This window comes from Hermetia illucens, chromosome 4 (assembly GCF_905115235.1).
Source record: "Hermetia illucens chromosome 4, iHerIll2.2.curated.20191125, whole genome shotgun sequence".
Lineage (NCBI taxonomy): Eukaryota > Metazoa > Arthropoda > Insecta > Diptera > Stratiomyidae > Hermetia > Hermetia illucens.
This window is the reverse complement of record NC_051852.1, coordinates 31,648,556-31,676,054: the sequence shown is the minus strand read 5'-3', so window position 1 is coordinate 31,676,054 and position 27,499 is coordinate 31,648,556.

The window sequence follows — 27,499 nt, the reverse complement described above, 5'->3', positions numbered from 1 at the left end:
TCAGGAAATCAACTAGACGACTTATGAATTTTGCTTGTAAAAGCAATAAAACTGTAGACTCGGTGAACTTTTGGAATGCACAGCGTGAACATACGAGGCACATTTCGTGTTCGAAACGAGACTCCTTTAGAGCCTACTGTGAGGAACTGGAAGGTGAAAGTGAGAATTCCAAGCTGTGTAAGGTCCTTAAAAGGGATGAGTCGGCCAAGTTAAGCTCTCTAGAAAACCGGATAACACTTCCACGAACTCCAAACTGCAATCAGTATAGACCCTCGTCAAAGTACACCATCCGAGGGAACCGGTGAGAAAAGTGAAACAGAGAGAGTTAGCGGTTCCAGCAGCCCCTTCAACACGTAAGTGTTGGAAAGTGAATTGGAATATTGCGAAAGCGGTTGTTACCAACAAAAAAGTGAGGCTGTCATATTGTCCTTTGAAGGTGATGAATTGGAATATTGCGAAAGCGGTTGTTACCAATAAAAAGGTGAGGCTATCGTATTCTCCTTTGAACACTTCAAAGTACCTGGCATGGATGACCTCTACCTAGCAATGCCAAAGGAGGGTAGAGCACTTAGAGGATTGTTAAACAATATTTTTCTAACATGTTTTGTTTTGGATTACGTGGCTACCTCTTCGCAGAAAGTTAAGGTAGTCTTCAAACCGAGGCCTGACTTTCATTCAAATCCAAAGAACTTCAGAAAAATCACTCTAACATCATTTTCACTGAAGTTTCTGGAGAGACTGATTAAGCATCACATCCGTGGGAATGTGCTTTAGTCGCACTAACTGAATAAAAATCAACATGCTTACTAACATGGAAAGTCCCGTGAGTCTACTCTTCATTCTTTGGTTTCAAAGATTGAGGATGCAACTCTGAAGGGAGAGTACGCGATGGAGTTTTTCGTAGACATTGAAGGGGCGTTTGGCTGTGCGTCCTTCCAAAAGTTCTGTGATGGCACCAAAGAGCGTGGTGTTGTCCAAACTTTAATTAAATGAATGTACGCTATGCTAACGCAGAGACTGCTGTGTGTTGGAGTGAGTGCGGATCGCCACCTAATAACAGTAGCGATGAAAGGCTGCCTTTAAGGAGGCCACTTCTATGGGGTATACTGATCGACTCACCACTATGCGAACTGCAAAGTCTGCCAATACACGTTGATTAAATTGACAGTGGGTGCCTCAGTCATAGACTTTCGCTAAATCCAAATAAAACCACAGTGGTATTATTTACAAAAAGGAGGAAACTGAATGGTCTTTACCTTGCAGAGATGACCGGGTACAACACTTCAACTCTCCGAAGGACCGAAATATCTGGGAGTTATTCTAGACAGGCTTCTTTGGAACAAACATGGAGAGATAAGGATGAAACGGACCTTTAGCTCGACATGGGGACCTAGGCCTCGATTAGTAATGTGGATATATGGCGCTATCATTAGGCCGATGTTCGCTTGTGCATCCATAGTGTGGTGGGCTAAAGGGAAACAAAAGAGTTTTCACTGTAAACTAACCACACTATAAAGGACTGTGTGTCTGGGTATCACCGGTGTCATGAGCACCACATCTGGTGCAGCTTTAGATGCATTAGTAAATATGCAGCCCTTGGGTTTATTTACCCAGAGCACTGCAATGAGAGCGGCTCATAGACTAATTCGATTACATCTATGGGGAAACAATGAATGTGAGGCACAGAGCACTGAAAGAGTTGTTGGGAAAACTTAACCCACTGTTCACAATGGCTTCTGATTCTCGGATCCTGTTTAGTAGAAGATATGTGGTCATATTGAATTGAAGAGAAAACTAGGACGAACCAGAAAAATGAGTGTCAAGATATACTGACGTCCTTTAGACCGATGTGTCAGAAACAGAATAGGGTTCTGGAGCAGGAGTCTACCTCTCGAATAAAAACGAGAAGTGGGCTTTTCCTATCGGGCAATATACAACGGTCTTTCAAGCTAAAATGAATGCGATCGTAAGGACGGCAACCTATATGATTGACGAGCAGTTGAAGGGCAAGCGCATCGCCTTCTGTACCGATAGTCAAGCTGTATTGAGACCGTTTAACAGCCCTTTGATTACTTCAAAAATCTTTCAGGAATGTAGAAATCGGTTGAACTGTGTTTCTAGATTCAATACGGTGGAACTGCTCTGGGTATCTGAACACTGTGGTGTAGGAGGAAATGAAATCTTGGATGCTCTAGCAAAAAACATGCACCATGGGGAAGATCGGATCGGAACCACCAATCGGGATGTCAGTAGCATTGGCTAATGGTGCTATTGAAAACTGGGTACGAGCTTCATATAATGACAAGTGGCTGAGCTTTGATGCTGCTAAACACATCAAACTTTTTCTGTCCGAACCAAACAAACACACGACAAATTTTATCCTGTCGAAAAGCAGGAAAATTTCTCCAATGTAATACGTGTCCATCCTATAATAAGGAAACAAAATTCACGGAACATATTCCATGTGAGTGTCCCACTTATGGTGGTAAATTTATACCTATACTCCTGCAGATGGTCCTTCTTTTTGCATATGGCCCCTTTTTCCGTTTTTCAGATCTGCCTTCATTTATAGACTGCTGCCAACGATTTGCGTTCACTACCGGTTTTTCATAACGCTTGTTACAGCTGATTACTCAACGTATATTTCGTTATTTGTGCGTTGCCCGTATGTGTAGGGGAACCGAACTTGTTCTGACCGAATCTGTTGATGCGATGTTTGCTGTCACAATAGACAGGACTCCTACTACTGAGACGCTCGTTACCTCCTGCATGGCTAGTTTTATTTCTAGGTATGGCAGCATCACCCAGATCTGTGGTAATGGCATTACTCCTGAATTTGAACACATATCCTAACCCTTCAGTATAACATGCCCACAGATTGTCTATCCAAAGGAGTTTTGGTATTAGAATGCTTTAATTGTTTCTTATAAGGAAAGGGAAAGGAATCACCCGTACAGCATTTCGATTTTAGGCTGTCAGTTAACAATTCTTTGGCAAGTGGTTGACGGATTATGCACGGTGCTAGCGGCGGTAAACCTAGAATTAATACCAATACCAAATGGGAATGTTGATTGGCTAGTCATGGCATAGATCTATTCCGTCCCAACCTTGATAAGAAAATCCGACTGCAAACGCAGACGTTATTCTAGCAAATTTAGCAGTGTTCCTCACTTTCCACGGATTCAATAGAATTATACATCTTTAATTATATGTACAAGAAAACCACGTAATTAATAACAAAAACTCTTAATGTTGTAAACGCATGAAATATTAATGATTCATCAATTATTGTGTAATTTTTCGCAACATGGCTGCAAAGCGCTAAGATAAAAAAAAATCCGACATAATAACGATCCAAACACGTTCATCTTGTGCAAAACAGGAAATGCTACTTATCCATGAAAAATGTTTTAAAGTGAATTCGAAAGCATCGAACAAAACAAATCTATCTCCAAGAAATGATAATTACTCCTTCCAAGCGCACATGCACCCGTACAAAAGACAAGTCAGTCAGAAATCAGTTGGAGTAATAAGTTATCTAAAAAGTATACAATGTATTAATGCATGCGAACATATTCACATATTTGATATTACTTCATCCAGATGAATTCGATAGATGCTTCTGCTGGAAAGATACAAGATTTCTTCCTTTCCATTCTCGCCGACAGAAACGCAATAGTAGCGTTTTGGCTCCAGTCTAGTGTTACTGATTGCTTTTACTCCAGCACCGCTTTTAAGCGTTCCTTTTTTGTATTATCTGCTGTGATTATCATAATCTTCTTCTAATAAGTTTTATAACAAACCACTCGTGAGAGATCAATGAACAAAAGATACAAGGTTTTGAAAAAATATTGAATGCTCCACTGAGTCCACCTCCTCAGCTTCGGTTGGCTTTATTATCTCACCACTTATTGTGGGTTTTCTTTTCGGAACACCTAAAAATTGAGCCTAGTTTCCATTGGAAAAAAATCTACTTCGAATAAATTACTAAATTGTTTGAAACCAAGACTTAGTTTGTCATGAGGGAGATGTAGGAAAATTTCGCGACGCATGGCTGGTTTCAGATTCATAAGATTTTGACTAATTATCCGACGTAAACATGATGCCTCTGATTAGGTGGGCCACCCTTGGGGTTCGTCAACTTGTTGAATTTGATACCTTCATTGCGGAACCATCAGATTCGTTTCCAAACGTTGGAGAGCGGCGTATTTTTATTACAAGTAGATAAAAGTTAGGCAGTTGGAAAATACATTTCTGTTGATCGATATAAGATAAATGTTTATATTTGAGTTGAAATTTTTATGACACAATAGTACTAAGCTCCACGGAATTAAATCCAAACGTCGTACGTAACTGACATATCCTCCGACATTCGCAAAGACAACACATATTGGACTGCTGGAAATTGTGGGACATGCTATAGCGCAACGATAACACCTAAGCGTCGTTTTTATCTGTTTTGAAAATACAATGTACCTCCCTCTTATATGATTTAGTCATTTAGTCTCTGTGGGAGTGTAAGCCCTACTGCATAATTCAGGCAGGAGAAGAATTACCGCCCGTTCGAAGTATCTGACGAGTTGAGTTGAGTTTATTAAATGTTAGGTTATCGACCTCGACCGTTATCCGGTCTAGGCCTACCTTAATAAGTTTTTGCGCCGAGGTTCACCAATTCGATATCCCTAAAAGCTGTCTGATGTCCTGACCTACGCCATCGCTCCATCTCAGACAGGGTCTGCCTCGTCTTCTTTTTCTACCATACATATTGCCCTTACAGACTTTCCGGGTTGGACCATCCTCATCTATATGGATTAAGTGACCCGCCCACCGTAACCTATTGAGACGGATTTTAGCGAAAACCGTACGGTCATGGTATCGCTCATAGATTTCGTCATTGTGTAGGCTACGGAATCGTCCATCCTCATATAGGGGGACAAAAATTCTTCGGAAGATTCTTCTCTCGAACGCGGTCAAGAGTTCGCAATTCCTCTTGCTAAGAATCCAAGTCTCCGAAGAATACATGCGGACTGGCAAGATCATAGTCTTGTACAGTAAGGACTTTGGTCCTATGGTGAGAAGTTCCGAGTGAAACAGTTTTTGTAAGCTGAAATAGGCTTTGTTTGGTGACAACAACCGTGTGCGGATTTCATCATCGTAGTTGTTATCGGTTGTGATTTTCGACCCTAAATAGGAGAATTATCAACGGTCTCAAAGTTGGCGTAGCAGCAACATATATTTTCGTGACTTACTAGGTAAACCAGACGACCTTTTCAATGACAGTAGCATTTATGCATATATTTTGGAATGTGCCGTGAAAAGCGTCTTCCCATCAAAAGTGTTTGCTGTTCATTTGTGCATCCGGATATTCTCCGATTCCGGCTTTTCCTTGAGCTCCATTCTCTTTTCTTCTCCATGCAAATTGCTTACCTTACATGGTTTAAATGGTTTAGCCTTTTACCCCGATTATTTGCCGATTTAATATCAGCAAACCTGATTCTGAGCTTTCGGTTACGGAAGGCCTACAACTCATATTGGATAAGTGACGAATAGTGAACCTAGAATTGGTATCCAGGTGAAGCTACCATAGAAATGTCGACTCGCAAGCGCTTGCATGTTAGTATGCCATTTTAGAAAAAATACCTGTTTTTACGTTAGTTTTTACATTTTACCGAAACATTCTCATAACAATACACTACAGGACTTGAATTTCTGAAGAGGTGAAAGCCAGAAACCGGGCCTTTAGGTATGAAAGATTTCGTGCATTTCTTATTTAATAATATTTCAATACTTCTTGTTTTTACTTTCATAATGAGACTATTCTCTTTAATATGATGCCGAAATTCCATATACGTTTTAAAGTGCAGTGAAGTTACCCAAAAGAGACAACATTTAAAACGATAACTTTACCAATAACTAAAGGATTTCAACAAAACTTCGTCATGCTATACATGCCTTTATTACTGCAAAATGTTTGGGGTGAGAAGGAAGCAAACTCTCTGAGCACTTAGACTCTAGTGGTCCATTGGACCCGATTTCCCCGTCTAACGGAGTATCCCAAATTTGTTTATGTATCGCAAGATTTAGCTGATGTAATACTACCCGCTGCAGCTGGAGTACATCAGTACTAAAGATCTGATGTCTGATGCGTCCATAGGCAAGGGCACTCACACAGAAAATGCTCTATAGATCTTGCTTCCGCTCGTCAATCAACGAAAAGATGAAAAGAAAAAGCCTACTTCGCGTTTTTATTCGAGAGGTAGAACCCTGCTCCAGAACCCTGTTCTGTTTCTAAGCCATCAGTTTAGAAGACTTCAGGATATCCCGTAATCTTCTGGAACCCAGTGGTCTCTATGTTTCAGGAAACTACCAACGGAGCTATAGGGATCCGAGAATAGAACTGGATTTAGTTCTGCCAATATCATTAAGAATTAGAATATGAGCTGCTATTATTACAGTGCTTTGAATATAAATATCCAAGGGCTGCAAACTAAATAATATATTCAGAGCTGCGTCTAATGGTGTGCTCATGGCACAAGTAATACCTCAACACACAGATCTTCGCAGTTTGATTGGTTTACAGTGAAAACTTTTTGGAGGCTCACCTTAACCACCGATACATAAGCGAACATCGGCCTAATATTAGCAACGTATATCGACAATACTTCCTAAGGACTAAGTCGTCATGCTGAAGCGAAATTGCAATTTCACAGCCAATATGCTGTGAGAGCCCGTTTCATCTTTACCTCTACCTGTTTGCCCCAAAGTAACATTTGGTATAGAATAACTCCCAGATATTTCACTTCTTCTCCTCATATCTGGAAGGCAAAGACTATTCAGTTTCCTCCTTTTTGTGAATAATACCATAGTGGTTTTATTTGGATTTCCTAAAAGTCCTTGTCTTAGGTGTCTTAGTAGTGAGTTGATCAACATACTCCACAGAAGTGGCGATAGCGCAAAGCCTTGAGGACAGCCTTTCGTTACTTCCATTGTTAGGTATCGATCAACACCCACTTCAGCACACAACATAGATGCACTTAATTAAAATTTCTTCAATGGCGTGTTCTCTGGTGGCATCATAGAGTTTGCATGATGCACAATCAAATGCATTTCAATGTTCACGAAGACCCCAATCGGATACTCACCTTTCAGAGCTACGTCCTTTATCTTTGAAACCAAATAGTAGAAAACACTCCACGCTAGTAAGCATGTTTAATTTATTGGGTGCGATGTAAGCGTCTTCTCGCGAATGGGACGCTCAACCAATCGCTCCAGACATTTCAGTCAAAAAGGATGTTGATTCGTTTTAAGTACTTTGAATTTAAATAGTCTTTTTTCAAAGGTTTAGGTATGGACATTAACCTAACCTTCTATCAAGAGGAAGGTGCGTAGCCCAGAGCAAGGTATTCTCGAAAAATATTTCTCAAAACTTGGAGAGATGCATCCAAGTCAGGTACTTTGAGTACCTTCGCCTTGAAAAGTTTTGCAGAAATCGCCAATTCTCTCCCTCCCACTTCTGAGACCTGTTCTCTCGGGTGTGTACTTCAAAGAGAGTCTGTGTAGACTCAACTCTGGAGTTCATGAAAGTTCCATCCAGTTTTCTAAGAGAGTCGAACTTGGCCATTTCAACCATATTAAGGACTCTGCACAACCTGGATGTCTCCTTCTCACCCTTCAGTTCCTCACAGTATGCTGAGTCTGTTGAGGCTTGTCTCGAACGCTTTACGATCCTCTTATATTCACGCTATGAGTTCCGGAGGTGTGTCCTGGTTGACTCATGGGTTTTTGTAATTCTTGGTTCCACAGTGGAACCGTTTTACCACTATGGTCTCAGGAATAGGAATAGGCCTCTTCAATGCACTCTAAAAGCGTGCGATTTAGAGTTTCCAACTGACCTTCTATCATCAAAGGAGCCTTTCATTGGCTAGGGAACAAGGGTTAACTCTTTCCTATCCGTTTTGCTAGCATTCCTCTTTGTATTGCAGAATGTTCACCTGCAATAGTCAGACTAAATTCTAAGTAGCGCCGATTTGAGAGTGAGATTTCATTTACCACTCACCAGTCGCTAATTAACTTTAACAACTTTGAAGTGCAGATCAGTTACGGTCAGTTACGTTACTTTTTTTTTACCCTTAGAAGCACACCGTACATACCTAATCATTAGACCAGTTGAAGTTATAAATTCAAACAACTTCTCTCCTCTACTTCCTCAACAAATATGCTAAGACATTTTGCATACACTAGCAGATCCCTTAGTTCTTGGCTGAGGACATAACCGTTGTCGTCGTCTGGGAGCTCTCCGAGGTTCTTGGTGTCTGGGCTGCATGAGTTTGTTTCCACATACTGGAATTAGACCATTTCCGTCCATATCACCAGCTTTCTTTTCCTGATAGTGGCGGAGGAGAAGATTCTAACAGGCGAGCCTGCAGTCTCTCCTCCTGTGTGGCTGAAGTTTCCTTTCACCGAGCCTTCCTCTGCCGTTTTCTGGAAGAGTTACACATCCCTGCCTCAGCCACGACCGGATTTCTCAAAGTTGCGGGTGAATTCGAAGTCTGTGGCTTCTTATCACTTGGAGAGTTATAATCCATTGAATCTTCATGTGTTTTCGGACACCCTTAGTATGGCAATAAAATACTACAGGCTCCGCCACCAAGGTGGTTTTCGAAGGGAAGGAAAGGTAAGGCAAAAAATAAAGTTCACAAAACCTTAGTTTAGAGCGTTTTAGTAAAGTTCCGCAACTACAAATAAAAAATTCAAACCGTTTCCTTTACAACCCCCCCTCGCCGATGGTGCAGATGGTTTGATTGCGCCCACAAGTGCGGTGTCGGTGTTCTATACCTGCTTTCGGCCACTTCTGAGAAATACCATTAGAAAGGGCAGGGACACCTACAAAGAGCGTAAAATTATTAGGAGCTCCGAGAGATGCCCGTTTACTACATTAAACAAATAAAGGAAACGCACTAATCATTTTGGATAAAGAGGATCCATAAACCACGAAAGAAGATGAGGGAAATTGTTCCAGCGGAAATGTCTGCCACGTATCAAATTGTCAACTGGCTAGTGAAAGAATTCGAGAATATGGAACTGTTTGAGGCTAGATTGGTCAAGAATTCGAGTGAATTCTCTAAGACTCTTCAATTGGTTGGGGAAATCAAAGCAGATGAAATCATAGTATCTTTTGACGTCAGGTGTGTTATTCCGAGTAACTCGGTCAAAGGAGCGATCACTCTAGTAGGGTGAAGCAACAACGCAATATAAAGGTAGGATAAAACAATATATGAAGCTAGTCAAAATCAGTATGTAGAAGAACTGCTTTAGTTTAGGGGAGAATATTATAAATAGTTAGACACCGAAGTTCCTAGTTCATCAGTGATATTTCCATGCCTGGAAATGAAATTAGCTTCGGGTGCCAAGGTTTTGGAAGAGATATACACACAACGTCTGCGCTATCATCAAGGAAAACGATGTAGTGATAACGCTCCACGTCCTCAATAGAGTGCACTTCAATGTCAAGTTCACCCTAGTGATGGAAAAGGACGGCCAATTGCCTTTCTTGGACCTGCTTTTAAGAAATATGCAAAAGAAATTAGAACTGGAGATTTACAGGAATCGACGCGCACGGGTCAACTTATCCCCAGTACTTCAAACAACCCTCATGAACGTGATGCTAACCCTTCCCATTTCTTCGGAGAGCGTGACGAAAACGCTGAAGCTTACTTTTGACGTCGCCGGACTGAATGGATACACCGACCGAACCTTCAACAGCTTGACCAGGAAACGAAAGAGGACGCTTTAACGTCAAACACTCAACAAACTGATGCCAGATCAACAGCCCAGGCGAAGAATAGCTTTGGAATTCAACGAAATCTCCTTTGCGTTGAAATGGAAACTGAAGAAACATGGTTAGGAAATCGTTTTCAGCAGCAGGAACAACCAGTTCAAAGCCCTTCGGTTTGGGTTTTTTATTCGTAGTAAAAAAGTTTTTGTTCAATGTAACCTAGGCCCAGAATCTAGATACTTCAATATCCGGTAGACAAAATTGGCGATTAATTCACCTTGACCTTGCAAGAAACGAAGCATGGGTGGCTATCTAGAGTGCTCACTACTGAAAATTCTTTCCAAATTCTAGGAAAAGCATAGGCTAAACAATGTAGGCAAATATAGGACATATGGATGATAGAATACTTGTTTAATTAGGTTTCCTTACTCTTTTATTCAAATTATCACTACGCTACGTGAGCACCGATATTTCCGATATTCTAGTCTTCAGTTCAGTAGCTCCAAAGACTGGCTTGCGTGTGTATCAGTGAGGCAATGAGGACATGCCAACGGCATCCCTGGTCGTCCTTCTGGGATTAACCCCTCTCCATCTGCACATACAGATGCAGGCAAAGAGGGCAATATTCAGGATGGCCGGTAGTATGAGTGAGGCGGGGAGCTGCCTAAACCGAAGGAAAATTGATATTCTTTCTAAGCGGTATCCCGAATTACTGATACCAAGGGATAAAATGACAATGAGGTTTCACTTCGATAAGAAGTTTGAAACACGTTGGAGTAACGAGGCAAACTGTGAGAGCGTGGCTGCGATATACGGCTTAAACCAGCAACTGATTGCTTGGTACACTGACGGATCTCTCACAGCAGAGTGAGCGGGTGCCAGTGTCATTGGTCCAAGGAAAATGTACTTTGAGCCAATGGGCAGGTACACTAGCATATTCCAGGCGGAAATATACGCCATAGACAAATTTGCCTCCTTTAATCTGCAAAGGAACTATAGGGGGCAGAACATAGCTATTCTCACCGATAGCCAAGCAGCGATCAAGGCACTTAGATCCAACCAGGTGAGCTCTAAACTGTTATGGGAATGCCTTGAGAGACTGAATACACTCGGCTCGTCCAGCAAGGTTGGGATACTTTGGGTTCCAGGCCATGCTGGGTTGGAAGGCAACAAGGCAGCGGACGAATTAGCCAAGAAGGAAGCAGGGACACCTTTATACAGGCAGAACCCTTCTGTAGAATCGGAAACGGTTTCATGGCTATGAATCTAAGAAATGAAAAGGAACGGTTGAGGGAACTATACTGGGCGGGCTTGCCAGGGATGCAGCAGTCCAGAGTGCTTATTGGGGGATACGAACCTATTCCCACAAAGGATTGCTTAAACCTCACCAAAAAGAACCTCAGAATCATAGTGGGAATTCTCACTGGTCATTGTCGGCTGAACTATCACCTAGGGAAGCTAGGGATATCTACGTACACTGTCTGCAGGTTTTGTGAGGAGGATAACAAAACCTCTATACACGTCCTGGGACAGTGTCCGGCACTTGTGCAAAGTAGGTCGTGGCATCTGGGTGAACCCTTAATACCAGATGCAAAGCTGAAAGATCTGGAAGCAGGGAACATACTAAAGTTCCTAACGGTTATTGGCCTACTTGAGATACTATGATCAATAGGTACACTCTAACCAGTAAAAGGGGCACAATAGTTCCTCAAGGACGCGGTGCGACTTTCCTTTAACAGAATAATAATAAGGCGTTTAGTTTCTAAGAAAATCGCGGTTCGCATTGCTTTAGCATTTGAAACTTCCAGATCGATGGAAGAATTATACCCCACAAAGGTCTAAGAATGACCCCCATCCGCCAATCTATGGTTGACAAACTCACAGTACAGTTTACCTTATTAACCAGTTGCCTATACTTGACTTCACCTAGTTAGCGACCTCCGAGTCATATCGTGGAAATTAACTGGGTCCGATTTAACTTCATAACCACGAAAATTCTTCTAATGTTTTTAAACATACAATTTGAAATTCAAAAACAATCTATTTTTGGTTTTATGGATCGTTTCCTGTGAAATTATCATCTCCATCTTTGTTCACCCACAATCCGAGAGGCATACTGCGAACAACAGGCTGGCTACCATCATTTGCCTCTTTGCCTACTCCCATACAAATCCGACCCGTGTGTTCCTATGAATGAAATTTCTTCACATTTTTACAACAAAGTTAACAATACATTATTGTAATAATACTATCTTTATTGAATACACCTATCATATTTCAGCGGAGATGTTAAAAATCGTGGAAAGCAAATCTGAGATACTTTGGGTTTTCGGGTCGCGCCGTCGGAGTCATTGTGAAACGTATGCATGGCGCTTGGGTTTCTGCGTTCGCAACCCCTCAACATCCGCAAAATTGGCTAAATATTTTTCATAGATACAATTTACTCTAGATATTATTACAGCTTGACTAGTTTGTCGGTTGCTTTTCGTTTCCACCTCTCACGGAAAGAGACCCCGTTTCCATTCAGACGGCGCGACCGTGCGGCATTTTATTATATTTTTTGATATCTTTTCTCGCACTTGCGGACAAGAAGCAATTGTTCATCGTCGTTGCAAACATAACTTTTTGATTTAATTGAGTCTGGCACAAGGTGAAAGTATGAAATTTACCACAATTAAAAGGCGAACAATGCATGTAAGAGTCTGTAAATTGGCATTTAATGGATATTTGGTTGGAATTTCGGGGAAAAAGCTGCTAGTTGGGATGAGTGTGAAATTGACAGAGTTTTGCAATCTGGATGCATAAAAGGTTTAATTTAATATGGATCAGATTCTGGTATTAGACAATTTTTTCGTATTATAAAAATATCTGCAACTTCCTTTTGAAGTTAAGCCCAGCGAAAGATTTAAGTAAGCCTATATATAGCAATTAGTCCCACATTTCACTCATTATGCGTATCATAAATTACTGGAGTATTTATCCTATCCAAGAGGTATGAATGAAACTTTTAAGGACTTCTCTTCCCATTTATCCAATGAGAGCAATCCAAATCGGATCTAGTACAATCAAAGTCGTGAAACCCCATTCTCGCCGGCCAGAAGCCTCTGGACGTGCGACCTTAGGTATTTCCCGCCAGAATGACTTGAAAGTGTCCTTGCTTTCTGCATATTTCAAGTGTTTAGTTTCAAAGCCTCAGGTTTTTATCATAATTTTTCTTTGCGCTATTGAAGGAATTACGGAGTCAGTCGTCAGATGGGCTCATTCTGAATTGACCCTCTGGTTCCCAACAAAGAGAATTAAATTCTGGCAATTCTCTTTCTGGTTGTTGATCTATCTTATTTGGTAGTAAATGATAAAATGCAGTGGTATGGTCACTTTTGTTTCGGTTTCTGCACGTCTGAACAATTTTTGATGGTGTACACCACACCAGTTGAAAATTATGGAAAAAAGGACGTTAGTTTTTCTTTTAAATAATTTCATAAGGTTTAGCTTTCCATGTGGTTATACGATTGAAAGTCTTTAGTACGTAGCACGAAATATATCCATATATTATGTGAGAGTATCCATTTTCAGGTGATATTGACATGCATAGCCTTCAATTTTCAAAGAAACAACAACTTTGACGTATTATAACTTTGTTAGTAATCGTGTGATTTTCACCAAAGTTGGTAAGATCATGTCCACATTATAGCCAAATTTCGTGGTGCTAGAATGAATTTAAGGGGGGTTTCTAGCCAATTACAAAAAATTATAGTAATATACTATTGTTAACTTTATTTGAACAGATATCGGTATGGAAGTTATTTCGAAGCCCATGTGCCATATAGTGGCAGCCTCCCGATTTTTTTCAGATTTTTCGGTTGGGTAGTTTCTGAGAATGGCCCCCTTAAAAATGATCACTTTCAACCCCTCGCACTCCCCACCTTTCTAACAAATCACAAAACTAAGATCGACTTCGAAAAGTACTAACCGAGATCTTTAATTTGATACCCCACATGACTATATTTGATGATATTTTTTTTTACACCCCCCTTTTGCGTATATTGGGACTCCCCTTAAATTCAACGTAAAAGGATGTAACTGTATGCCTGAGTGTTCACAGTTCCCACCTTTCTACCAAATTTAGTGTCAATCGTTGTAACTGTCTCCGAGAAAAATCCATGTGACAGACAGACAGACAGGTGGGAGTCGGGGGTGGTTTCTGTGGGTAAAAATCCCACACTCTGGCGTACCCAGGTACGAGTCTTTTGAATATTTCTACCTCCTTAAAAAAAAAGACAGACGGGTAGACAGACAGTAAACCGATTTTAATAAGGTTTTGTGTTTACACAAAAAATGAGCTGAGTTATTCAAAATCTTACTGAAACCTCTTTATTCGCCTTAGATAACACTACCTCGGCATATTCAAACCGCCAACAGATGTAGAATTCCTCACGAGGAAAAATTTGGCCGGTCGATGTCTTCATCGACGAAAGTATATAGAGATCCTAGTGCAAGAACAGTTATATGAAGAGGTGGCGAAGCTAAACCTCTATAGTTGTATAGCGCCTCAAATAATAACAGGTGCTGAGGATGCCCAATTGGAGAATATACCAAAGCTTCAACTAGACGTTAAACCACTCGGTCTACAAACCAGCTAACGCACATGAGCTGATGCGTTTCGAAGGAATCTAGAAAACCCTGGATAGGTGTAGCTGACAGGGATTATCTGGAGAGGCCTACTACCATTTTTCGCTTCTGTGACGACTCTGTATGAGTTGACGCAACGTGTACATAGTCAAGAAATTCTGGGCGGGAGTTTGTCGTTATCTTGTCAAGCCCTTTGAGAATTCCTCGACGTCGACTAAAGGAATTGCATTCCAGCCCCAAGATTAACTTCCCATGAGAGTGGCAATCAATTGACCGTATAAAACCTTTAACCACTGTGGTTACTGAAACTGCGGCAAGGCTGGACATCACTGGCACGATTTTCGTGGCAAGCGGCATTGATTCTGTTATGTGTCCTGGTGTATTAAACATCCTCAAGCTCAATGCGCTACTAAAATATTTAAAATTATTATTCACTGATAAAAAATCGATACTTTCGATTTTCCGGCCATTGCCCGAGTGCTTCATCTTTGTTTATGGCAAAACTGGCTGCGAATAGTTTGTCAACTCCTCAACCTCAAGTGGACACCAAAGTTTTCAGTCTTTTCTGTCGAGGAGAAATTCATTTCTGTCGAAATAGATTAGATGAAGACTTTGGGCGTCATCGATGAGTCTTAAAGCGCTTGTATATCGCCGGTAAAATTTTTTTTCTTTATGCTCGAAAAGTAAGTAGTGAGTATGAGATGCACAATACACACACCTTTCGTCGAAGGGATTTCCAGTGTGGAATGGAAGCTGGAAAAACTTATCTCCATTCTGAAGTCAGATATACAATCCCTCATCATATAGCTGATATGTTTGGATGACACCAGAATTAGAATAGTTTAGTGTACATAAGAATAATATATAATAAACTGCAAGGCCAAGGCTGCAACATAAGGTTAGTCGTTCTATATGGACATTAGAGCAACAACCAACTCCCGTGGTACCTTTCCGTTCCACCGAAAAACACGTGCTTCTAGGCCGAATCCTTCGTCGGCTACCATGGTAGTACGCTAGATTGTATAGGTTGTAACGGACTCGTCGAGAGTCTTGTGAATTGGGCGCTTAAAACTACACTCAATATCTTCCCTGTTTATCGTAAGAAGCCACTAAAAGGGAGCACTCTGCAAATTTTGAAACGTTACTGCCACCGAAACGTCAATCACGCCTCGAATAGGGGCTGACTTACTACCTGGCATGTCGAAAACCATTGGCTCTCGAAAACGAAATACTATCGGTTTCTGGAATGTGCGCAGGCTCCTCGACAACGTTATTATGATAAGCTGGACATTCCGGGCCTACGGGAATAATGACGAGACTCTAGAGGGTCCTCCTCTCCCTTGGCGACAACGTCCTTTTGCGCTCTCGAAAGCCAAGTGGAAGTAGCCACAAACCTGATGTCTCCTTGTTTCTAGCACCGCGGAATCGTCGAATTGGATCGATAAACGGAGAGGGTTGAGGACTCCACTGACCGCTGCGAGTGATGGCGGTTGTGAAGCGCTCCAACTAAGATACCGACCGAAATCCCAAGATGACTAACTTAGTGTGCGCCATTATAAGCGGAAATTCATTATTGCGCTGGTCAGAGCGGATACGGACTGTTCCTCCAAACAGGTCTTTCCACAAAGTTATTTATTGCTCCCTTGCAGTTAGTGCAGACCTGCTGCTTCCACACGATTGAGGACTTCGCTGTTTCGAGACCTTTCCCGAAGAGTGTATGAAGCAAGTGATCGTCAAGATTCTAAAGTAGGGCACCTGTTTCATGTATGGCATTTTAAGGAGTATCTGCGTGCTGGCATCACTAAGAGAACAGTTAACACCAATGCATCAAAGAACACCTCGAAAGTTTTGTCAACATAGATCAGGCTGGTTTTCGCTCCAGATCCTCCTGCAATGACCACATCAACACCCATCATTTTAGAACAATGCGTGGAGTTTAGAACTTCGCTTCGCCTGCTCTTCACCGATTTCAAGAAAGCTTTCGATAGTGTAAACAGAGAGGGTATCTGACAAGAAACTGGTAACTATTATCAGAGTTTATATGTGACTCTGGTTCGAAATGTCACGTGTTGCACCGAGGTAAAATCTCAAATGATGTTGAGGGACATAGCGGAGTCTGCCAGCGTTGTATCTTGTCACTGATATTAGTTCTTCTTGTTATCGATGACTTTCTGCTGCTTTGTTCAGAAGACAAGGAGGAATTCAAAGAACGATGATGATGATTTTCCCTCCTCCCCCTAAGCATGAACAAATCCAAAGTTGTTGGTCTGGCGTGTCATCGCATTCTCCCTAACTACATTAATCGGCAAAGCATCGAAGGCGTTGACCGATTTATATGTCCAGACTGCGTGGTCTCTGCTGATATCAGAACATCTCGAAAGGTTGGTCTACGGAAAACTAGCTAATGTACATGTAATGGATAGGTCACATATTAAAAGGAGAGGCGACAAGTAGTTTCGTGTCGGGTTTACTATTCGCCCAAACTCGTTATACGTTTCTTATTTTCCTGTTGTGGGTCGTTCTATGTATTTACCGAAAACTTTGTTCTTTTTATTAATGATATCACGACATTCCACGTCGAGCCAATCATTACAGACGCGTTTGGTTTGGAATCCACTTGGCTTTTCTGCGGATGCTTTTATTCCATCTTTTAGCTTTGACCACGGTTTCAACGTCGGGTTCGGCTAGCAATGTACTATTGAAGTAGTTGGACAGCTCTGTAATGTATGTCGAATCTACCTGCCTCCTTTTGCAAATCCAGACTCGTGTGTCGAAAGTCGATAACTTGATGAAGAAGCAAACAGATGTAATCAGTATAGTCGGGGAGCGTACGCAACATACAGTGGACAGTACCATTGAAAACTTAAGTTTCATTGATGTTTAACTTCAGTCCGGACTGTGTTTTTCCTTCCCTTAGTGGGCAAAGCGTGCTTCCCTCTCAAATCAGTGAAGGGTGGAGTCTATTCACACTACTTAACAGTCGCTGGCTTCAGATGGTGAAGGCTCACCACCTGCGACAAGTCACCTATATCAAGCTCTGCTCGTGTGTTTTTCTGGGGCGGACGAATGCAATGCGCACAGAATGACGATGGTCTATACGGGACACTAGCCTATTGTGTCTGACAAGACGTACCCTAAAATTAACATTTAAAAAGTTACAGAGAAAAGAGTACTTCCTTTTGGATTGCGCAATTCTAGCTAGTATTGGGCAAAGTTGAAAACCCGAAGATATCTAGAGTTTTGAGTTTTGGGGTTGAAGAACTGCTATCCTTCGTAAATACTACGGGTTGGGTTTCAAGATTTGAGTCGGCAGGACCCTCCTCACATTGCTCTTCCACAGCAGTCATGGCCTTGGAAATTAATGGCATCAAAAGAATGCACCAAAATACTGATTGGGCTCCCCGGAGCGGCCAAAACCATTTAACCAGCATCCACGATTCGGTAAGAGAGCAAGTAGATGTCATTTGTGTAGTTGATTGTATTGTATGATGGTACGACCTACTGACGCCCCGAAGTTTACCGGGCAAGACAGTATGAAGTACCTCCAGAATGCCACTCTTGTGGAGAGAGCAAGCTTCCTGTTCACGCTTTCAAAAGCTCCCTCCAAATCGCTGCATTCTCTGGAATTTCACCGGAGCTATGTGGTTAAGAACCATGTTTTTTCCACCTCTTAAGCTGTCTTTATATGCTCGAACACTCTGTCCAATCACGAGGCAGCACAGACTATAGAAGGCTCTAAACCCCTGACCATTGTCATGACGCTCCCCAGCTTGGCATTCAGATCACCCATAACGACCTCGATGCTACATTCGGGGAGTCTGTCATGGAGTACTTTCAATGACTCATCGACAATCTCCTTTCCTTCTGTATCAAACTACCCTATCTTTCCTAAACACCTCGCTATTATGCTATGCTCCTTACGCTGGGTCGGGAAATTATGTCTGATACGCGCTCCCAGGACATCAAGTCTAGTGAGTGAAGTAAGTATTAATACGGCACACGACTTACGCTTGCTTCTTGCAGTCAAGCCACAACACAATAGCAGAAATTCGCCCTGAAGTTGGGACCAGCTGAGGAGCATTCGCACATTCGATAGTCCAGTCATAAATCGCTGACGAAAGCAAAAGGTCGAATCCCAAAAATTTGTTTCTTATTTCAAGGGTAGTTAGATCAGTTTTATTCTATGTAACCGTAGTTTGGGCAACTGCACTTCAAAACAAAACTACCTTATAATATTAGAAGCAGCAGCTTACATATTGCCAGAGATGTTCCCGTAGAGATCCTGGTGAACGAAACTATACAGTAAAACATATGCAGTTGGAGAGTATAGTGCTTCTCAATGGCGGCTAGAAAGGGGAAAATCGACACCAGAATGGGAGAAGAGATAAGGCAAAACACAGACTAGTCCTTGGACACATTGGATAATTCCGAATGTTGGAAAATGGATTGGATGAAGCCATGGGTGTTCTTGGAGGCTATCGTGAAATGCCTGCATCGATTTAGCCATGACGATTCAGCAAAGTCCGGTGATAACTGATAAGATTGGAAGTTGTGGGAAAAAAGCGCTTAAAACCTGAAAATATTGTAAACTTGAAATTGAAAATAACGGACTCCAAGAACCAAGTCGAAAAGGTGTGGTGACCTATCTCTGAGCCATTAAGCTAAGAAGAATTCAGATAAAGACAAACAAGGGAGAGAAACACAATGACCCGCAGTTAGATACTGATGCAACTCTCTTTTAGGGACTGGGAGGAAAAGGAGATGGTTCTAATTAGTAACCAATTAGTAGCCGCATGGCAAGAGAAAGGTTTTAATCGTTCCAACTTCCAACGATAAAAAGCAAGGGGTCAGATGGATAAATATTCAGACAAACAGTGAACCATTTTTTGCTAAGGTTATGTGTAAAACAAAACTCTATTAAAATCGATTCACTGTCTGTCTGTTTGTCTGTCTGTCACACGCACTTTTCTCCAAAACGGTTGAATCGATCCGAACGAAATTTGGTGAACAGATAGGAACTATGAAATCCCATGCATACAGCGAGTAGCATAAATTTAGGTTGAGTTTAAAGGGGGGCTCCGCACACATACAAAGGGGGGATTGAAAAAAAATTTTCACCGGATAAAGTTGTGTAGGGTATCAAATGGATGGTCTCGATTTGTACTTTCCGCAACTGATATTAGTTCAGTCGTGAATTACAAAGTGCTTGAGTGAGGACTCAAAATGTACGCACTTAAACCGAGACAGGACTCATTTTCGGAAACTACCCAACCTAAAATCCGAAAAAAACAGTATGGTGTGTTTAGATGAAATCTAAGCCTCAAAATATGTCCTATTATGATATCTGCTTAAATAAACTTACTAATAGTATATTACTAACTTTTAGAAATTTACATTTTGTATCAGCCCAGAGGACAATATTTCGCATATACGTGCTAAATTTCGTGGAAATCTGGCCATTAACGCCAAAGTTATGGCAATTCAAACTTAGCGATTTCGCGCGAATTAACTGCTTCCGAAGCCATGCAAATAAGATGCTGACGGGAATAATTGACATTCGCGTGAAAAATTAAACTCGCATTTATGAAGAATCTACTTCTCTGCAGGCTTTTTTTAGGTTTTGTGTCAAACACTTATGTGAAATCTAATCTTCGACTGCCAACTGCGGCACTTGAAGCTATCTTAAATTTACCCCCCATTCACTTAGAGGTGAAACGGAAAACAGTCAACGACGCATATAGGCTCGATACCATTGGGACGTGGAAAGGCAACCAATCAAACGACCGATCATATGGTTTCCAGATTCGTCTTTGAAAAGACGTACACTGTCGTAATCACCGAAAGAGAAGAATGGTCGACAAGTGGCCATGAGTATTTGCAGATTACAGACCTAATAATCTTCACCGACGGGTCAGTGATGGAGGATGGATCGGACGCAGGAGTGTTCTCGGAGAATCCGATTATAGAACTGGCCCGACCCCTCGCAAAAATGACGACCATATTCCATGCAGAGATATATGCCATTTCACTGGCAGCAGAAGAATGTCTGCGACAAAAATGGAGGGATGGCACCATTCGAATCTGTTCTGACAGTCAGGCGGCATTATCAGTACTAAATGGCAACGACATATCAAGCCAGTTGGTGTGGAGTTATCATCAGGTGTTGCTGAAACTTGGGCGACTGAACGAAACATTCCTGATGTGGGTGCCGGGGCACTCTAACATCGCCGGTAATGAGGAGGTTGACAGACTGGCTCGCCGAGGGTCTGGATCCACAATCTACTGTCAAGTCTACTCTGAAGCGTGAAATTGCAAGGATTCACGCAACCGAGTGGAGAAATTTGGATTCTTGCCGGCAAGCGAAAATCCTTGTGAAAGAGCCTAGAGCCACTAGAGCGGCATTTTTGTTGTCCCTTAAGAAGTGGGACATGAAAACACTAGTAGGGCTTTTAACGGGACACTGCTCCTTAAACTACCATATGGAAAAGATTGGGGTAGTGGCTTCGGCTATGTGCAGCCAATGTGAGGAGGAGGGGGAGACTGGCCTGCATTTTTTATGCAGCTGCCCGGCCTCCTCAGATCTCAGACGGCAAGGTTTTCTTCAATGAAGGGTCTGTACACTCTCTGCCTCTGGAGAATATTTTCAGATTCCGTAAAGCCTGTGAACGCCATAGGCGGGAAGCCATTGAATAGGCGATTTATGGGGATAGTACAATGGGCCTAACAATGGCCTGAGTGCTCTGAGCTGCGGCTCCCCCCAGTAAACTAAACTAACTAACTAATCTTCGAGAGATGTCCCATTTCGGTATCTGTTCAAATAAATTTACTAATACTGTATTACTAACTGTCAGAAATTGACTGAAAAACTCCCCTAAAGTTCATCAAGCATTTGCTTATAATAGTAAACTCAGAGTGTGAAGCGTATGATGTTGACTATTATCAATACAGGGCTTTCCATCAAATGATTTTCTTAAATCGCTTTCTAAAAAAAAAAGCGGCATACGGACGACATTGTGCTAAATTTCAGATTTGAGATGTTCGCTGATACATCGATCACAAAGGGCACCAGTTGTAAAATGCCACTTCATCCAGGTTAATGTTATGCGTTAATGCATGAAGCAATTTCATTACGCAGTTCTCCATTGGCTGATAGCATTGACCCTCGATATTTAAATCGCTCAGTTCAGGGCAGGGTGCTGCTATTGTCAGAACTGCGATTTATGGTAAATATCTCCAATCAATGCTATCAGCCAATGGAGAACTACGTTATGCTCTTCACATAGGGAAACCCGAAACCTTTTATACCTGAAGCGTCATGCTTCCGGTTTCCCGACTTGTTTAGTTTCGTTTTCCACGAAACCTTAAGCAACCTTTCTGTTTCCAAGGAAACAATTTATAGTATTTTGATTAAGATAGAGGTTAGTGCGTCGATAATTCAAAATACTGCATACGTGACCATCAAAGTTATTCCTACGTACACATTTTTCACTAGAATACAGTATGTCATAATAAAACAATCAAAACTCCTTAATATGCCCCCTAACTGCTTACTGCTCGAATAAGAACAGAATATATAAGCAATCATAATGAATATTTCGCGTGTGCAATTGCTAATACGTCCCCGTCCTTATCATAAGGATATTTCCCTCCCACCACATTTATAGATTAGTACGCTACGGTTGCGTTTTGATTGATTGAAAGTGAATTTCGAAATAGGACTCGAAATGGTAATGGGGCTAATAGCCACCACTCCATCGTATATCCTTCGCAATCAAGCGAACACAGTACGCAGTATCTCCTTGGGCTCCTGCTCCTTGCTTCAATGCGAAACTAATGTGACCGGCCGGTCAAATAAAAATGGATTTATGCTCGCAACCTGTAGCAGAGTTTTGCATTCTAACAATGACCCCTACTTACTGCCCCCTACGTGAAGGATTTAATGGAAAGGGAAAGAAATCCGACCGAGGGCTAGCAAGAGTCCTTGGAAACTTTCCATATATGCCGTAGGCTTAATGGATAGGAGGTGCGATTGGACGGCTTGAACACTAGGTTTGGGGGATACAATTGTGTCGCTCAACACCAAGCAGGAGTTTATCGGGAGTTTTCCTTTATTGCATGAAATGTTTAGACGTTCTGTTTTTATACCTTGACTGATTTACGGTGGGGATTAATGAGTTTTGTGTAGATTTTACGATTTAATTGAAACTTTTTTTTTCACCGGCAACATTACATTGTAATGAAATGTTTAATAGTCGGCTCAAGTGGAAAATATCAACAATTTTTAAAAGGCGATAGGGAATTTTTTGCATGCAAATGTTCGAGACGGTGGACATTTTTTGATGCGATATTGATTATATTTTATGTTTGGCCTTTTTTTAACACGTTAAGGGTCGTATAATAAAAATATTAGTTTTCTGGTGACGTTAAGTTTTACGACTTTTCGGAGAGAGCTCAAATGGACCTGATTATGGCGTGCATGCTAACGAGTTAGAATCAGTGAAAATACATCGCGAGGGAGTAACGCGAGGGCAGACATTCAAACCGCTTATTCAATCTTGTTTCTAGTTTTGTTAGTACCAATTCGAATTCTCCTGGCACCTGTTTCAGTACAAAAATTGATACTCATTGCAATATTTCATGACAATCTTCCTTTTCAAGCAACTTTTACTACTTCCAAACTAATCGCCACTCAGGAAAAGTCTTTTTAAAATTTACGACCAGTGTTACGGCCCAATCCAATTACGCGTCGTTTCAATAAAATTTGTCAACAATCACGTAATCAATGTACCTGAAAATTTGCTACATCGTCCCTCCAATTCCTTATACCACTCTCAGCCGACCATTACCCCAAGACGGACAATTCAGTAGGCAATTGACAATGTCCTCATAAAATGTAAATCTCTCAATGCAGGGAAAAAAGAAACAAACCCACTTCGATTCTTGACAGAAACATGAAAACTCAACGAGCCCCCTTATCCTTAACGTGAATCCTTAATAATATTGAATCTAAGAAATTCATGTGGCATAAAATCCAATCACTACCGAATGTCCTTTCTGGATTTTTAAAATTCAATTTTGAGTGAAACGCACGCAGTAGATGAATAAGGACACAAGCAAAGGGACGTTTTTACGCTTCGAAAAGACAGCATTGCCAACGAAAAAGAAGGTATACATTCATCCTTCGCCCTTTTGGTTATCAATGCGGGGGAGGATATGATAGGAAGATTATACTGTTGTGTTTTGGGGAGTAGAAATCGACTAATCGGACATAAGAAGGTCATCAGTCGCAAAGGACACGTGTTTGGAAAGTTAAAATTTAAATGCAAATAGTATTGTTTGAAGTATGGTCTTTAGGGGGTTTGGTTTCAATTGCTTCTTTTTCCTATTTTCGCCATTGGAAGCACTTTTATAATAGAGGACACGCATGAAAGAGAAAGCTATGAATCATTTACCTAGTATTGAGCCTCACTTATTAATATCATAAATAGAAACTGTTCGTTACTTCCCTGGTAACTGGGTTATTGTTGGACCAGATAATTTCTATCGTGCCCATCCCTGAATGATAAATGACACAATCTTTGCCATTTTTCAATAAGTTGTCCCAAATTCCAGATAATTTACCACTAAAGGTAGGGCTCCACAGAACACTAAGAAAGTTTTCTCCAGAAGGAGCATTCCAGAGTGATCTGGATCCCTAAAGGCAAATAAATGTCAAATTAAAAGCACCCCTCACAGGACTATTTTGTGTAATATGGAAGCTAATTTCGCCGTTACTTCCGCTTTCTGATCGACACGTGTAATTGGCTATTCGCCGACGAAATTCCTTAATTGATATTGTGCGTCAAATATGACGAAAACTTGAAATTTTCGGACAGTGTGGAGTGGGAAGTGTCTCAGTTTGATATACATCGCACTTAATGCAGTGCAAGTGATAAGCCTACAAATAATACAAATACAAACATCCAAAACGACCGGCATTCCAACCCGGGGAACGAAATCGAGAGGCCGGCACTCAACTATCTCAACCATCGCATCTCTCACATGGTACATCTAGAAAATGTGCTCAAAACTGAGTAAGTTCATTTTTGAGGTTTTATTTGTAAACCCGGTTCAATATCTTGTTTTTCATCGTTGAAAGGCGTGTGTAGTTACTTAAGACTCTTACTCATTAAAACCACCTCCTTCCACTATCCGCATGGGAGTGCTATAAAGCATTGCATTGCGGGGCTGGATCTGTTCTCAACTGTGGCCCATTATGGTCCTTTCCTTTTCTTGTTTTCTTCGCAATTCTTCTTGTCTAAGTTGTTGATGAATAGTTTTCAACTCCCTTACAACTTGACTCCAAGTTTCCATTGAAAACAACATGAATTCCACAATATTTTCCGGGGTTAAGTGGCTGTCTGCAATCGCCTCGACCCTAGTTTGGTAAGTGGTAAACCTAGGGGAATAAAATAACACATGCTTTGCTTTCTCGGCCACGTTATACATCTTGGGCAGCACAGTAACTAGTCGTGACCAAATCAATGTTGGTAAGCTCGATAACCTCCGTGTCCACTTAAGAACTCCGCTAGCTCGTAGGTTCACTTCCCCGGGCTTCTTTCAATTAATGTTTCAATGTGAGGAATTATGCAGTAGATCCAATGACCAGTTTGTGCCTCGTCCTATCTTTTTTGCCCTTCAGTTATGGATTCCTGCCTGGTTGCCTACAAAATACGCTAGACTCGCTTACATTTCGTTGCAGAGACGACAAACTTCATTCGCTAATATGTCTATAGGAATTATCCTAGCTAGTGTACACGCTGTTTCTCCTGATGTTGGTCGATAAGCACTGCATACCCTGAGGACCCGGGACACACTGGGAGTCTCCGGGGCCGTCGGCAACTCCTTATCGACGAAGGCGAGGTGATGTGAGTCTAGCTCTGCCAAAGTGGTAGTTGCGGCGGAGCCAGCCCCTTCGGGACCCTAGTCGGCTAGTGTGCATTGAACCGGTATTATTATAGTATGCTGCGTTGCCCCGAGCGAATGCTGATCCGTCCGTCAGTTCCGCGATCAGCTAATCGTAGGTCAGGCCCCAGGGAACAGGAGTCGGGGCTTTGTCCCCGAGGGTACGCCCGTTCCTGATTATTGCGGTCCGCTTTCTTGTCCACGATGCGTTAGTAAACAACTTAAATGGAAAATAAAAACAAACCAAACGAGGAGATAGTGAGAGTGGAGAGGGAGTTGGCTGCGTTTATTCGCAGCACGAAAATGCTTCGCTCGCCCCAGCGCCCAGCGAAGGACGTAACAAGGGCTGAAATACTCGACGAGACATCGGAACGCGCCGACGGAGAGAAGGACTCGCAAAGGGATGCGGCACCTGCAACGGAGGCAGGAACCCAGACCATACCGCGCTGTGCTATAATTGCGGAAAGAGGCACAGTGGAAGACGCCGAAACTAACCCAATGGTTCCGAATACAAGCCGAGTGGGAGGACTGTCGACTAATCTGGTGCAAGCTGTGGAGGAAAGGCTTATTGAGAAATGCGCGGCAGCTGTAAAGCGCATGCGATCTGCGACGTTCCTCCAGAAAAACGTCGGGAAGGTATGAAAAACGGGCTAATGGAGCTGGAGGAGCTCCTAGACAGGATTTCATATTATAGGCGGGCATAGAAAATAAGAGAAAGTCCCCAGGAAATAGGAAAAAGCCGCGCCTCCCGACGAGAACACCACGAGTACCAAACGGATCGCGGACAGCCCATTGCAGAGCGAACTTGGTAAAAAACGAAAGGAGGAAGGGACATCTGAAGGAAACTTCACTCAGGTACTCCCCAGGGCTCAAAAGAAGAAGGCGAAGAGGAACAAAAGACAACAACACGTCGCGCCATCAGAAAAGCAAACCTCTGCCTAAAATTAATGCGGACACGAAGGACGGAGCACCAAAAGAAAAGGTGGGGAGACAAGGAGGACTCGACTGCCAGCATTGCTTATTAAGCCGACGGAAGCGAAATCCGTTACAAGATTAAACCCGAAAATAACGGAGCAGAAGTGCCTTCCATTTGTAAAACGAAGGGTGGTGGAGTCCTAGTCGAACTATGGAACTAGGATCGAAGAGAATAAATAACGTACGTACGTTCTGTGAAGCAGTCAAGGGGCTTCTGGAAGAAAAAGCTTTGGTTTCCAGGCTGGAACCCACCTGTTCTTTGGAAATCCGAGAAATTGACTGTCTCACAGAAAAGAACGAGGTAGAAGAGGCCATCAAACGTGAATGTCCGGAGGTAACCAATGTCCGGATTGGTATCACCTCTGCGAACTACCGAGGCCAAAAACTCGCTGTTGCCGAGCGATCCGCGAGGAAGCTTCTAAACAGCGGGAAAATAATAATTGGTTGGATAGTGTGTAGGATACGAATCTGGGTTGTCCCAAAAAAATGTTACTGATGTTTGGATTACGGGCACATATCTGAATCTGTTGAGGACCTAACAGAAGGGCGACATGCTGTACATGCGGTCAGGCAGGCCATAAAGCACCTGTAATGAAAAGGAAAGCTGCGTCCTATGCAGGAACCGTGGCGCGACTGATGAGAATCTTGCGAACACTACGGGATACGGGCGGTGTCCAGTTTTCAGATCATAATTGGAAAGAGCTAGGACACGGTGAAAATGATTTGCATCCTACAAATCAATATGCACCGCAGTGAAACCGCTCACGAGTTGCTAGCGCAGTTCACTGCGGAGACCAAAGCTGATTTAGTACTGACCAGTGAGCAAGATACCGCTGCCATCCGGGTTCGGGACGGCATCCTCCTTAGGGTTCTTACTCAAAGCCGAGGGGAGGACTTTTTCTGGATTCGGTGTTCAGGGATAACGTTTTTTAGTGTCTATCTTACGCCGAATGACGATGCCGGACTTTCGACGCGGGCTTGATGCTTTGGAGGACACTATCTTCAAGACAGATGGGCGGATCCTGGTCGGGGATAACTTCAACGCTAGAGGACTTGAATGAAGCATGCCTCACACAGATTCCAGAGGGAAACGAATTCTGGAAATGTCGGCGAGAATAGGACTAATAGTTCTAAACACCGGATCCACCCCAACGTTCCAGCGACTGGGCTGCGGGG